This window comes from Salvia hispanica, chromosome 5 (genome assembly GCF_029641045.1).
Source record: "Salvia hispanica isolate PSC_SH4W2 chromosome 5, Shi_PSC_v1, whole genome shotgun sequence".
NCBI classification, from domain to species: Eukaryota; Viridiplantae; Streptophyta; class Magnoliopsida; order Lamiales; family Lamiaceae; genus Salvia; species Salvia hispanica.
Genome location: NC_142696.1, coordinates 15,527,087 through 15,542,926, shown reverse-complemented (window position 1 = coordinate 15,542,926; position 15,840 = coordinate 15,527,087).

Here is a 15,840-nt window from a genome sequence, read left to right as displayed (position 1 = left end):
TCATCACCGCCTATCCAGTCCTTACCACCCTCAAGCCAACGGGCAAGCAGAGATCTCAAACAGGGAAATAAAGAGCATTTTAGAGAAGACAGTCAACCCCTCCAGAAAAGATTGGAGCACAAGGTTGGAAGATGCTCTGTGGGCATATCGGACAGCCTACAAAACTCCTATAGGGATGTCCCCCTATCGCATCATCTTTGGGAAGATGTGTCACTTGCCAGTGGGAATTGAACACCGAGCATACTGGGCAGTACAACAGGTTAATGTGGATGCTAAGGCCTGTGAAGAGGAAAGGAAGCTACAACTACAAGAGCTGGAAGAACTCAGATTGGAGTCGTTCGACTCAGCCATGTGGTACAAGGAGAAAACAAAGATGTGGCACGACAAAAATCTGAGAACCAAGGATCTCCAAGTTGGTCAGAAAGTACTACTCTTCCAGTCAAGATTGAAGCTAATGCCTGGGAAGCTCAAGTCCAAATGGGCAGGACCTTACATTATCACTGCACTACGTGCTAATGGAGCGGTCGAGATTTCAGGGAGTATCCCTAACTCTGAACCTTTTGTCGTTAATGGACATAGATTGAAAATATATAGGGAAAATGAAGAGGTGTGTGTAGTGGAAGAAATTCCACTACACTCTAGGAACGTCTATATGACCAGTAGGAAAGGGATTTGAAGTTCCACCTAGTCAACGTCATATGTATTGTACTTACTGACCGGGTAAAACTTCAAATACCCTTAGTAATGATGTAAATATTGTAAATATTTGGTAATTTAATTTAAGTTAAGAAGGAAAAACAACAAAAAGATTTTTCGGATCTTAAATATTAATTTGGAGTTCGTACTGACCACGAGGATACCACTTGGGCGAAACTCTGAATTATATTAAAGAGCCATTTATTTGCTTTATTTCTATTTCTAGCTAATTGAGAAGAGGGAGATGAGTAATGTTTGAATTTTGGGGTGTTGCAGCTTTGCAGGCGAGTGCAGAGGCTGGGAAGCGCGTGGAGCAGGGACGTGACAGGCAACGTCCAATCAGCTGCGAGAACTCGCAACCGCCTTCCACACGAAGCGTCGCAACCTGGCAACCGCCTACCACCGGTCAAAACCCTCAACTACCCACCCCTCTATAAAACACCCCACCGCCTACTCCCCTTCAATTTACAAACCCTTACTTGCATTCTCTCACCCACAGCCACCACCCCACTCCGAAAACCACCACCCACTACAGAAACCACCGCAAACCACCACCGGTACAGTCATGGCAAAGCAAAAGACAACCAACAACCCAACATCTACCACCGGCGAAGCCCCGTCAGAAGTCCAGCCAACAGCCGAGTCGCAGCCGCCAAGCCCACAACGATCACAACCACCGCCGACGACACAAATTCCGGCGATGGTTCCTTTGGACGCACTGGCAGCGTATCTAAGGCAACAAGACCCCAACAGAGACTGGACAACAACCCTAGCCGGATTTAGCCTAACCGGAGGAATGCCGGCGACATCAAACCCTACCCCAACACCAACCACAGAAAACCCACTGATAAGGCTAATTTCATGCATCGGTAATGTGCAAAAAATGTTATAAATTGCTGGGTCTAACACGTTTCCTAAGCCAGGTGTGTGAAGAAAATCGCTAGATCAAGGAAGTAAGGAAGGAGATGGTCTAGCGAAAGAAAAGGACGAAATGAGCAGGTCTTACAAGGAAAATTGGCGTGACGGGGGAGTCTACAGCTGAGGGCAACAAAGTCATTATCAATACCTCGCTGGACCCACTAAAGCACCTATAAATAGAGAGGAGCATGCAGCGTAATGGATATAGTTTTTCACTCTTCTTAGCTCATACATTTTACACACACTTGGGAAACATTCTGGGGGATAATCGTAATGGGGGGCACTTTCTAGAGATCTCAAGTTTGGTAACACCGTCCCAGTGAGGGCGAAGATACATTTGTTTTAATTTCAGCTGTTTTTGCTAGTTTTCACCGTCGAACTTCACTTTTGGGAGTCGACTTTGATGTTGATTATGTTTAACTGTTTATCGCTCATGGATCTGAGTTTAGCTTTCAATTTCAAGTTACTTTTGCTTAGATCTCTCTACTGTTAGCGTAATTCTTAAATTGCTATGTCGATCTCTGTTTATTTCGTTATTGAGGTGTTTGATGTGGAATTGGGTGACAGATCTGTGGTTGATTGAGTGTTCGGAGCTTAAATTTGTAAATCTGACGTGATGGAGAATTTCTTCTGTTTGGAGTCCGTGTCGGACGCTTGGATCCGGAGTGGATTTAGCGTCTAAAGTTGGTTTTGGCGTGTGAAAGAACAGTAGTGGATAGACTTGTTTTATTTCCTTTGTTTTCTATTTCCCTTTGTCTAGGTATGCAGATCTGTAAGTTCTTCGTGATTTATGCATAGATTTGATTCCAAGTTAGTAGCTCTGTTTTTGATTTGCTCATGTGTTTTTTCTCAAGAAGTTTTATGCGAATTTGGTTGTAGAAGACGATGTCACTGTCAGTTAGTACTAGAGTTAGTTATTCTGCCACTTTCCAGTCGTACTCTGCTTTTTCTTAGAGGTGGTCCCATCGTAGAATTATTTCCTAGGTCTAGCTGTTAGGTTAAGTGTCTTTCTAATATTCCCAAGTCAAGTTAATTTTAATTTTTCCTCAACCCAAGAAAATGCGTGGCAGCAGCCAACACCAAAAATACTCCCAAATCCTTGATTACGATTCTTACGCATCCTTCTCTGTGGGATCGATCCCTACTTCCCTATACTAGGTTTAGTAAAGTGGTTGAGGGTTTTTGAAGCGGGGAAGTACTTGTGTGTCCGACGACCGGGATTCCACGCAACCTGCGAGTTCCTAGACCAAGTGATCTAGTGGACTTGCTGGATCTGGGGAACCTGCCTTATTTGAACATCGCAACACTGCACACACACCACACTTGTACTGTCTCAACCGAGAAACACAGGTAGCTTCAAATGGCGCCGTTGCCGGGGATGGATGGCGTTTGCTGTTATTAAGGATTTGTTGTAAATATTCTAATTTTTGTTATTTTCTTTCTCCCTGACAGTTTATGAAAGCGGGTTTCCAATCTGGAAGTTGGGCAAGTTCATCTGGAGCAGGGAGTGGCCAGTACGAGTGGCGAATCAAGCAATCTACATTTACCATCACTACTAGATCAGGATTGAGAACGGAAGATCCATTCCCATTCGAGTCAGAAAGTGAAAAGGAGTGGAATTCATCGACAGAGGAAAATCCAGGAACATCAACAGAACCAGAGCAATCCGAGACCGAGGAGGAGAAGGACCCACATATGGCTCATCTACTAGACCCCGATCCGGAAATAGGGTCGCTCACCGCACATCTTGACGGTGAACCCGCTCATGCTATAGTTTCGAATCCACGACGGAGGTCGATCGACATCAAAACAAATGTGCTTGGAGTTCTACCTACTTTCTCTGGGCGTAGGAATGAATGCCCTTATGAATTTCTGAACGAGTTCAGTAAACTATGCAGCATTCAGAAGCGACCCAACGAGGCAACAGAGGAGGACTACCGTCTTCGAGCAATTCCTTTTGCTCTCAAAGGGGAGGCGAACACTTGGCTGCTGAGCCTTCCACCAGACTCGATCAACACGTGGAAGGATTTTAAACTAGAATTTTTGGATTACTTTTTTCCATCTAATAAGACGAATGCCTTGAAGAAGGAGATTCAGGAGTGCAAACAGGAATACGATGAGTCCCTAAGTTCCTATTGGTCCCGCTTCAAGGGGCTGCTGGATGCTTGTCCAAACCACAGGATGATAGAAGCGGAGACTTACTATTTGTTCTATGAAGGTGCAAACCCTGAATCAAAGGACTTGATGAACTCCTCGAGCGGGGGAAATTTTACTAAGAACAAAGCAAGTGAAGCCAGGGAAACGCTGGGGAGATTGATTGAGGCAAAGAAGGCCTATGATAACCCGTGAAGCATATTGAGGAGAGGATCAGCTAATGAAGTGATGGATCAAGAAGACAAGAAGGTGGAAGATAGGATCGATAAACTGGAGAAGGCCTTGCTAAGTGCGATCGAGAAATGCAATCCGCATGCCCCAGTGGAAAGTGAGAAATCCCTTGGTCAAGAGGAAAGGCAATTGCAACAATACTACAGCCAACCCTACGAAGGAGAATGCCACGCTCAAGCAAGTTCGACGGAAAGTTGGAATTCCGATGGAAGTTGGAATCAAGGGAGACAGAGGGACGCTCCATGGAGGACTCACCCAAACTTCAGATGGACTGACCATGATCAAAGCCAGCCACCTCCCTTGCAGCTCATGAATTTTGCACACCCTCCGGAGAGGCAGTCCAATTGGCCAGGGAAGGGACAAGAAGGACAATTGCAGCTAGGATATAGGAATCAGGATCAAGCTAATTGGGGAAACAAAAATCAAAACAACCCAGGAAACTCCTATGCGCCACCCCACCAAAGGAATAACCAAGGAAATTTTCAGAATTCCCAACAGAACCATCAAGGGAATCAAGGGTCGAGTAACCAATACAACAATCATCAAGGAAATTTTCGACAGAACCAAGGTCAAGGACAAAATTTTGGTCAACCCAACTTCAGGCCACAACGGAGTTTGGATGACCTGGTCCATGATTTGGTAAATTCACAGCAGTTCATGCAAGGTAACCTACATTCCAACAATGACATGGTGCACAAGTTACAAGATGCTCAGTCAGAGCAAAAAGCCGCCATGGACATGATGGCAAAACAACTTTCCCAGATTGCAGTATCTTTGAACGAGATGCGAGGGAATGTAGGTAAACTTCCTGCTACCGTCAAACCGCCAGATCGGGCAAATATTAGTCAAATTACTTTGAGATCTGGGCGAGGTTATGAAGGGCCAACGTTGGAAGCCGATGAGGAAGCGCCTATGCAAGCAAAAGAAGGGAAACAAAGTCAGAAACATCATGAAGGAGGCGCTGAACCAAGGGAGATCATTGTTCAGAGAGACCCCCAGAAGGAAGATTTAGGGGGATCTCTACCTCGACCAAGGGACCCATTCTTCCTAGACCTCGAACCTGAGGAAGTAAGTAAGGAAGGAAACAAGGGAGTTGATGAAACCCAGGCTGGGACATCCACAAATGCAGTAAAGCGAGTAAAACCATTTCCATATCGTGGGGAGGCGAAGAAGAAAAAGGATGATACAGAGGATCTCATGGAGATTTTCAGCAAGTTGGAAATCAACTTGCCATTTTTGCAAGCCTTGAAAATGCCCACCTTCAGTAAGTTCATCAAGGAATTTATTGCAGGGAAAACCAAACTAGATGGGAAGATTGTGATTGGAGAAACTGTGTCTGCTGTGATACAAAAAAGAAGAATGCCCTCAAAATGCACGGACCCAGGTATGTTTACATTACCCATTTCTTTAGGGGATATCAAGGTTGAGCATGCCATGTGTGATCTAGGGGCGTCAATAAATGTTTTGCCTCTTTCAATTTATAAAAGGTTAACTGAGGTAAGAATGGTTGATACCAAAGTAGTAATCCAGCTAGCCGATAGAACTTGCATTTGCCCTGAAGGAGTGTTGGAAAATATTATAGTCAGGGTGCATGAGTTTCTATATCCGGCTGATTTTTACGTGATTAAGATGAATGATAATGAGTCTGCTGAGTCCAGTGGGGTACTTTTGGGGAGGCCATTTTTGCGTACGGCTAAGACCATTATCGATGTGTTTGATGGAACAATTTGCTTGGACTATAATGGAGAAAAATACACCTTTAGCATAGATGAGGGGATGAAAAGACCTTTGGATGTTGAGAATATCTATGCTATTGATGTTATTAACCCTTTAGTCCAAGAATATCTTGAGACAGAATTGATACATGAACAGATTGATAATTCGGAGTTGAGCCATTCGATTGACAAAGAAGTTGTGGGATGGTGTGCAGCAGTGAACACAGAGGAATTAACAGATGAAGAGCTCATGGAGGCCATAATGGAATTCTGCAGGAACCCGGAATCAGCTAGGTCCAAGGGATCGGCTTATGTGGCCAGTTTGGAAGAATCCCCTGGGTTAGGGAAAGAGACTTCACCGGAAAATTCAGAAAAAAATCCCTTGCCCCAGGAGATAAATGGGACGAAAAAAGAGCTGAAAACACTTCCACCAGGCCTTAAGTACGCTTACTTGGAGAAGGACGAGACATTTCCAATAATAATCAACAGCAACTTGACCAAGGAACAGGAGAAGGAGTTGCTAGAGGTCATTAAAAGGAACAAGAAGGCAATAGGATGGACTCTCTCAGATTTGGTGGGAATAAGTCCAGATCTTTGCATGCACCACATCCGTGTGGAAGAAAGTGCAAAGGCTCATCGAGACGCACAACGGAAACTGAACCCAAACATGCGAGAGGAAGTCTTGATGGAGGTATTGAAGTTGCTTGCTCTAGGAATCATTTATTCCATACCTGACAGTGAGTGGGTCAGTCCTGTCCATATGGTGCCAAAGAAGTCTGGGATACAAGTCATCAAAAATGAGAAGAATGAATTGGTACCCACCAGATTAGTGACAGGGTGGAGGATGTGCATCGACTACAGGAAGTTGAATGAAGCCACAAAGAAGGATCATTTTCCTTTGCCTTTCATTGATCAGATGCTGGAAAGATTGGCAGGCAAACAGTATTTTTGTTTCCTTGACGGATACAGCGGATATTTCCAAATCTACGTTAATCCGGAGGATCAAGAGAAGACCACTTTTACGTGCCCTTTTGGTACATATCCATACCGAAGAATGCCGTTTGGATTGTGTAATGCACCGGGGACTTTTCAACGATGTATGATGAGCATTTTTTCGGATCTGTTGGAAGTATGCATTGAGATATTCATGGACGATTTCACCGTCTATGGGAACTCATTTGATGCTTGTTTAGCCAGCCTAGATCTAGTGTTGCAGAGATGTCAGGAAAAGCATTTAGTGTTGAACTTCGAGAAGTGCCACTTCATGGTAACTGAAGGCATTGTCCTAGGTCACGTGGTTTCTGAGAGGGGTATCCAGGTAGACAAGGCGAAGGTGGTTGTGATATCAAAATTACCATACCCTACGAATCAAAAGGAGGTGAGAGGTTTCCTAGGCCATGCAGGGTTCTATAGGAGGTTCATAAGGGATTTTGCAAAAATCGCACAACCACTCACTCGGTTGTTACAGAATGATGTTGAATTCGTCTTTGACGAAGAATGTGAGAGGGCATTCCAGCTGCTTAAGGACAGGTTAGTATCAGCACCAATAATCAGGGCACCAGACTGGAATCATCCTTTCGAGATAATGTGTGATGCGAGCGATTTCGCTGTGGGAGCTGTCTTAGGACAAAAAATTGATGGAAAAAGCTATGTGATCTTCTATGCTTCCAAAACACTAAATCAAGCTAAGAAGAATTATGACACCACGGAGAAAGAAATGTTAGCCATCGTGTATGCCTTGGAAAAATTCCGACCCTACCTTCTTGGGTCAAGGGTTATAGTCTTCACGGATCACGCAGCAATAAAATACTTACTGGCTAAGAAGGAGTCGAAGCCAAGGTTAATCCGTTGGGTGTTACTTCTACAAGAATTCGATTGGGAAGTACGAGATAAAATAGGAACGGAGAATAGGGTAGCAGATCATTTGAGCAGAATCTTCCAAGGAGAGACAGAAGAGGCTATACTCGATGCCTTTCCCGAGGAACATTTGTACCTTTTGGAGAAATTTCCTAGACCACCTAACTGGGAAGCAGTTTTGGCTCTGACCGGTCTAGGGGAATCAGATAAAGGGAAGCGCACGCTGAATGCAGAACCATGGTTTGCTGATCTAGCCAATTACTTGGTCACAGGAGAAATGCCAGTTTCAGAGGAAGTTTCCCGGGCCCAGAGGATGAAGATTAGAAGCGAATCCAAATTTTATTTTTGGGATGATCCTTACCTGTGGAAGATGTGCTCAGATCAAGTGATTAGGCGCTGCATTCCCGAATGGGAACAAAGGGATGTATTAAATCATTGCCACGCGTTAGCATGTGGAGGCCACTTTGGGCCAAGGAAAACAGCGAGGAAGGTTCTAGACAGCAGATTTTATTGGCCAACATTGAATAAGGATGCTTTCAAATTCTGCCAGTGTTGTGAGAGATGCCAACAGACAGGGGGAATTTCAAGGAGAGATAAGATGCCTCTGAGCCCAGTGATCGTGTGCGAAATTTTTGATGTATGGGGAATGGACTTTATGGGACCGTTTCCGTCATCGTGTGGGAATACCTACATATTGGTTGCAGTGGATTATGTATCTAAGTGGATAGAAGCCAAGGCCACTACAACTTGCGAATCAAAGGAGGTGGCGAAATTTCTCAAGGATAACATTTTCAACAGATACGGGGTTCCTAGAGCAATCATCTCAGACCAAGGAACACATTTCTGTAATCGCACAATCGAGGCTTTGATTTAGAAATATGATGTACACCATCGAGTGTCAACTCCTTACCATCCTCAGTCTAATGGCCAGGCAGAGATTTCTAATCGCGAGATCAAGGCGATATTGGAGAAAACAGTTAATCCGTCAAGGAAAGACTGGAGCAAAAGACTCGGGGACGCATTGTGGGCCTACAGAACTGCTTTTAAAACACCTATTGGGATGTCACCCTACAGGCTTGTGTTTGGCAAGATGTGTCACTTGCCTGTAGGAATTGAACACAGGGCATACTGGGCAGTGAAGGAAATGAACATAAAGCCGATAGCATACGAAGAAGAGAGGAAGTTGCAATTGCAAGAGTTGGAGGAACTTCGGCTGGAGTCGTTTGAATCTGCCATGTGGTACAAAGAAAGAACGAAATTATGGCACGATAAAAACCTTCGGGTCAAGGAACTTCATGTGGGACAGAAAGTGCTCCTTTTTCAGTCTCGGCTTAAGCTCATGCCAGGGAAACTGAAGTCTAAATGGATAGGCCCATACACCATCGTTGGCATCCGAGCAAATGGAGCAGTAGAGATCCAGGGAAGTGCTCCAAACTCTGTTCCTTTCCTTGTAAATGGTCATAGAGTGAAGGTCTATAGGGATAATTCTGAGTTGTGTGTTGTGGACGAGATTCCACTACACACACTCCCTATTATTGCCTAAAAAGGACGAGGGTAAATTCCGATGATATTCCTGGGTCAAGGGGTAAGTTAATAATTTTGGGAATTCACAACTGACCCAGGGAATCTCGGAAATACAACATGTAAATAGTTTAAACATTATCTAAAAAAAAAATGTGTGTATGTAATTTCGAAGCACCAGACTCCTAGGGGAACTCGTATTGTATGTCCTAACCTAAGACCCAGGGGTCTGGAATCTTCAAATTTTATTTTTGTAGGGCATGGTCGAGGGGATTCGCCAGGAGAGACCCTGAAGGAAGGAGTCAAGGAGGGAAAGGATATTTTGAATTTCAAATTCTGGCCGATAATTATGGGAGATGTACGGTTGCTTACATCACGCCTGCAACCACACCATCTTTTCACCAGAAAAGGCAACCGTCGTCCTTCTCTCTCCATCATTCCTCACTAGAAAAAATTTTAGTTTGCTCTTCCTTCTCTCTTCATTCACTTCACTCTAACAGACAGACGAAACCCTAACAACAAAATTGCCCAGTTCTTTTCGTTTTCTTTTTCATTTTCTTTTTCAGATCTAAACCGATGGACTCTACCAAGGGAACTGAGTATGACCCCACTTTTTTGGCCGAATTGATACAGAAGGTGGGAAGCGTAGAGAAAGTGAAGGAGGTGTACGCCCTATTCGCCGCCAGTCTGATGTCGTCTGCGCCGACTGTACCGCCACTGCCAATTCCGGCGGATTCGGCCGCGACACCGGCAAGTCTCTCTGAAACAGAATCGCAAGTCGCAGAACCGCCGCATGCAAAGGCCGTTTCACAAGTAGCGGAGAAGGAGGAGGCTTTACATCGGCAATCGGAGGACGGTGAACAGACGCTTGCCGAGACCTTGGAGGAGACAGAAGGTAAAGTACCGGAGAACCCTAATTTTGTGGGTAGGGAAATGTTTGAGGGGGAAACCCCTATTGCTGTGGAAATATATGAGGGGGAAGCCCCTATTGTGTCTGAAGTTCGTGAGGGGGAAACCCCGGTTTCTGTTGATATTGCTGAGGGGGAGACCCCTGTGTTTGAGAAGGCTGCTGAGGGGGAGAACCCTATGTTTGAAACAATTACTGAGGGGGAAACCCCTACTTTGGAGAGAATTGCTGAGGGGGAAACCCCTATTCCAAGAGATGTCAGGGGGGAGAACCCCATCTATATCGAGGGGGCAACCCCGATGTTGATCGGAGAAGGGGAAACCCCAGAAAACCTGTTGGCGGAGTCGGATCTACATTCGACGGAGGTACCGGAGCCCGAGGAAGGGCTGAATTTGATCGTAGACCTGGTTGATGACCAGGAAACAAGTGAGCCCAAGATTGATGAAAGGGCCGAAAGGAGGCGCACCAGGAGAAGCCTCCTTGACGAAGTTGATGACTTCATACCTGAGGCGACAGAGACAGAGGCGCGCTTGGCCAAGGAAAGAGCAAGAAAAGGAAAGGCGCCGGCGACTGCATCTACCCGGTCAAGGAAAGCTCCCTCCGTCCAGGAGGTCGAGGAGACCCTTTCCCCTGAGACCGAGGAAACCCTTGTCAACGAGCACGAGGAGACCATCCCTGAGCCAAGTTATAACTCTGAGGAGGTTGAGGAGGAGCCAATTCCCGGACGCCCCGTGATTTGGCTGACCAAGAGCTTGCTGGAGGAAATGAGGCAGTTTGACGACCAGAAAAGAATCGCAGTGTACAAGGAACGATGCAGCGCGGGGAAAATGGCCAAGTCAGGAAAACAGTATAGCAAAAGGGAGCTCAAGATGATTGCTTGTGACAAAGAATTTCGCGCCTATATCCAGGCAATAGGGTTTGAGTGGCTGTTGCAGCACAGCCAAGAGAGGGTACCAGTGGATCTGGCAAGGGAGTTTTTCTCCACTTTTCGTTTGAAGAATACCTCAGACCTGGACGCGGATTCCATCACATTCAGACTCTTCAATCAGGAACATGAGTTGAGCATTAGGGAGTGGTCCCTACGGATGGGTTATTCACTAAGGAAGAAGACGAAGAAGGGGCTTGGAACGACAGGATGGTGGGGATGCCAAAGAACACACCTGGGTTCAAAGTTCAGACAGCATGGGAACTGGTCACGCACTCTAAATCAGGGGCGTTCAAATCCAGCTACTCCAAGGCCTCCCACATCGAAGATCGGATCCTCCGTTTTGCTCAAACATTTATCAGTTACAATTTGATGGGCAGTGCGAATTCAGCCACCACTACTACCGATCTCTACTTCACTTGTTAAGGTGCACCTCGGATATTGGATGGCTCAGGTGTGCCATTAGATGACAAGCAACCCAGGACGTCATATGTACACCTGCCACCTCATCGGCGCTTACCTCCAGAGGAATATAGAGATGAGAATTGCCAAGGCTGCTCCACTTGTAGTCATGTGCGACCCCCCAGAGGTGTTCAGTATTGATTATTTCTTCAACAAGGGGTTGCTGCAGACTCAAGGCACCAAAACTCTCTTCTATTCTTTAGGAGACAAGGTGAAGGCGGAGCCGGAGGAAGCAGAAGAGGCCATACCAAGTGAAGAGATCGAGGAGCTGCGGAAGGAAGTCCAGGACATGAAAAAGGAGATGCAGATAATGCGGAAGGATATGATGAAGGAACTCGGTGGGATAAGGAACGAATTGATGGGGAATCGGGAAGCAGTGCAGACCCTGAGGGGCAATATTGCTGATTTGGCAGTAAAATGTGCCAAACAGAATGATAGGATGACGGAAGCGGTGGAGCTTTCAATGAAAATGTTGAAGTGGATGCAGCAGACGCTCCCCTTGACCCAGTTGAGGACAACTCCTGGGTCCAGCAGTGAAGTCAGGCAGACCACCCATAGCAGTCCCTCCGTCAAGCGACCACAGCAGTCGCTTCAGATGATCTACCCGACCATTCCCGTGCAAGTTCCAGCCCCACCAAAATCAAAATTGATCGTGAGAAAGTCAGTACCGGAAATCCCAGAACAGAAGGAAGAAGAGCTGGAGCAGCCAGCTAGGAAGAAGGTGAAAGTGACCCGCCCCGGAGTCCCACCCCAGTCTGGTTCCCGAGGGAGCCAGCCCCAGAAATGATCGAACATCTCTTGACCAAGTAACTTTTATTTTTTCGTTCTTTTCGTCCTTTTTTTTTTAATTTTATTATCCACCTGTTATATATGAGTTAACATTTATTATATCTTCTCCCACTTAGCCCACTGCGTGGTCTAAGTGTGAGAAGTTCGTGTTTTCTGTTGTTTTAATTGTTTTTTTTTATGTTTTTCTGTGTCTTTCTCCCACTTAGCCCATTGCTTGGTCTAAGTGTGAGAAGTTTTATGATTTTACGTTTTGCATTGATCTCTCTGTTCACCCCTTCACGACGATGGCTTAGGGACAAGCTTGAGTGAAGTGGGAGGGGGAGAGGAGTCAATGCATTACCCCTTTACATGTTAAGAGTTGTTAGTTTTAAGTTTTGTCACATGAGCCAGTGGATTTAATATGGCATGATTCCCTTAGTGAATGTAATTGAAGATAGGAGGCATTTCAACTTAGAAGCTTTTTCCTTAAATGAGCCTAGTTAATTTGAATGAAGCAAGAATGACGGAGAATGCCTCTACTTACTTAGTTGTGAAGCCCTACTATATAGTGAGTTATAAACCTCAGATAACTTTGAGCTAACAAATGTTTAAGGGCCACCAATGAATGCTTAGGGAAGAAGAGCTATGAAGGAAAAAAAAAAAAAAGAGGGGGAATTGGGTTATGAAGGCATAAGCTGGACGAAGTCCAGGGTAAGGCGGTATAAGCTGGACGAAGTCCAGGAGGAAAAATGGAGGAACAAGCTGGACAAAGTCCAGATAAAAAAGAGAAAGAAGAAAAGAAAAAAAAAGAGGAGTAATAAGCTAGACGAAGTCCAGAGGGGGAATGGTCTAAAACAGGAATAATGATAGCCTGCACCAGAAAGGAGACAACTCTCATAACCCAACGCTTCAGTGGTGTAGCATTAACTTAAGGGAGAATCGATCCTAACATCCCTAGTGAGGAATGAGTGATCGAGTGAACCTAACAATTGGGTAAGTAGAGAGCTATCTTGACAAACTGACAGATTGACTAGGCAAAGGAAGGGAAAGGGCCTATTTGGAGGAGTGCAAACTATTGGAATGACCTTAATCTTGTGGGGACAGATGCCTAAAATTGAAACTAGCTCATGTATATGTGTTTTGCGTGTTTGTGTGATTTTCTTATATTTCTTAGTTTTTTTTCTTGAGTCTAGGTCTAGGAGTCGGTCAAGAGATAACCTCGCTTGAAATTTGCCTTATTCATTTTCTTTTCTTGTCTTTATACATGAGGACAAGTATGGTTTAAGTGTGAGCAGTTTGATAACGCTAATTTCATGCATCGGTAATGTGCAAAAAATGTTATAAATTGCTGGGTCTAACACGTTTCCTAAGCCAGGTGTGTGAAGAAAATCGCTAGATCAAGGAAGTAAGGAAGGAGATGGTCTAGCGAAAGAAAAGGACGAAATGAGCAGGTCTTACAAGGAAAATTGGCGTGACGGGGGAGTCTACAGCTGAGGGCAACAAAGTCATTATCAATACCTCGCTGGACCCACTAAAGCGCCTATAAATAGAGAGGAGCATGCAGCGTAATGGGATAGTTTTTCACTCTTCTTAGCTCATACATTTTACACACACTTGGGAAACATTCTGGGGGATAATCATAATAGGGGGGCACTTTCTAGAGATCTCAAGTTTGGTAACACCGTCCCAGTGAGGGCGAAGATACATTTGTTTTAATTTCAGCTGTTTTTGCTAGTTTTCACCGTCGAACTTCACTTTTGGGAGTCGACTTTGATGTTGATTATGTTTAACTGTTTATCGCTCATGGATCCGAGTTTAGCTTTTAATTTCAAGTTACTTTTTCTTAGATCTCTCTACTGTTAGCTTAATTCTTAAATTGCTATGTCGATCTCTGTTTATTTCGTTATTGAGGTGTTTGATGTGGAATTGGGTGACAGATCTGTGGTTGATTGAGTGTTCGGAGCTTAAATTTGTAAATCTGACGTGATGGAGAATTTCTTCTGTTTGGAGTCCGTGTCGGACGCTTGGATCCGGAGTGGATTTAGCGTCTGAAGTTGGTTTTGGTGTGTGAAAGAACAGTAGTGGATAGACTTGTTTTATTTCCTTTGTTTTCTATTTCCCTTTGTCTAGGTATGCAGATCTGTAAGTTCTTCGTGATTTATGCATAGATTTGATTCCAAGTTAGTAGCTCTGTTTTTTATTTGCTCATGTATTTTTTCTCAAGAAGTTTTATGCGAATTTGGTTGTAGAAGACGATGTCACTGTCAGTTAGTACTAGAGTTAGTTATTCTGCCACTTTCCAGTCGTACTCTGCTTTTTCTTAGAGGTGGTCCCATCATAGAATTATTTCCTAGGTCTAGCTGTTAGGTTAAGTGTCTTTCTAATATTCCCAAGTCAAGTTAATTTTAATTTTTCCTCAACCCAAGAAAATGCGTGGCAGCAGCCAACACCAAAAATACTCCCAAATCCTTGATTACGATTCTTACGCATCCTTCTCTGTGGGATCGATCCCTACTTCCCTATACTAGGTTTAGTAAAGTGGTTGAGGGTTTTTGAAGCGGGGAAGTACTTGTGTGTCCGACGACCGGGATTCCACGCAACCTGCGAGTTCCTAGACCAAGTGATCTAGTGGACTTGCTGGATCTGGGGAACCTGCCTTATTTGAACATCCCAACACTGCACACACACCACACTTGTACTGTCTCAACCGAGAAACACAGGTAGCTTCACCCACCCACCACCACCCCAAAAACCTCAATTCCAACGTCCGAAAATATTTCCCCAACAATTGCTGCACAATCAGAACCCTCCCACCCTTCTCCCATACACCAACAAACAGAGCCGCTGGACGTCAACCCTCTTTCTGCCTACCAAGATCCCAACTGGGGAGAAACAGAAGACAAGGAGAGTGGAGGGAGAACAAGCGAGAGAGAGAAAGGTGAAGCAAAGGAGATAATGGTCACTGAGGCCAAAATCGATGAAGCAGAGAGGGAGGGGATAGATCTGAACGCAATGGACAAGAAGCAAGGGTTAATGACGGAAGATGAATTCCAAGCGGTTTTGGGCAAGGGGGATAGGATCGTGGTAAACCCCGAAGGGGTGGCTGAGGTACTGGACCTCGCATCCCAGGCAGTAGGGAAGGGGGAAGCAACAAAGGAAGCGGAAAGGTCGGAAGGGGTAGCCCACCAATCAGTAGAGGAGAAGACAGACGAACAACCGAAAAGGGCCGAACAACTTGAGGAGGAGAGGCAAGAGCCAGACACACATCAAGAGGAAGCCCCAGTGGTAACTAAACCCAAACCAGTAAAGAGGAGGCTAGTGTTGAAAATCGATCCCAAGGCAGAAAGGCAGAAACCCCAAAGAGTGTCACAGAGATGTTTAGGAAAGTGGACGTCCAACAAGGCAGGAGCAAACACCGCAGCAGATGCAGTGGAGGTTTCGAGTGATGACGAGAAGACTACTCCTACAAAACCTGGGGAGGAGCCCTCGAATGCTAGCCAGGAGGACACCCAAATGGCAACAGGCAGTATCAGCAACGCCGACTGACCAGGAGGAGAATACTGACAAGGTGGCTGAGGGTCTGGACCTCGCATCAGAGCCAGTAGGTCGGGAGGAGGCAGCACGAAGTGATACTAGTGCCCGCATGGTGGCCGAGCCTACCGCCCAGGAGGACACTTCAACACAAG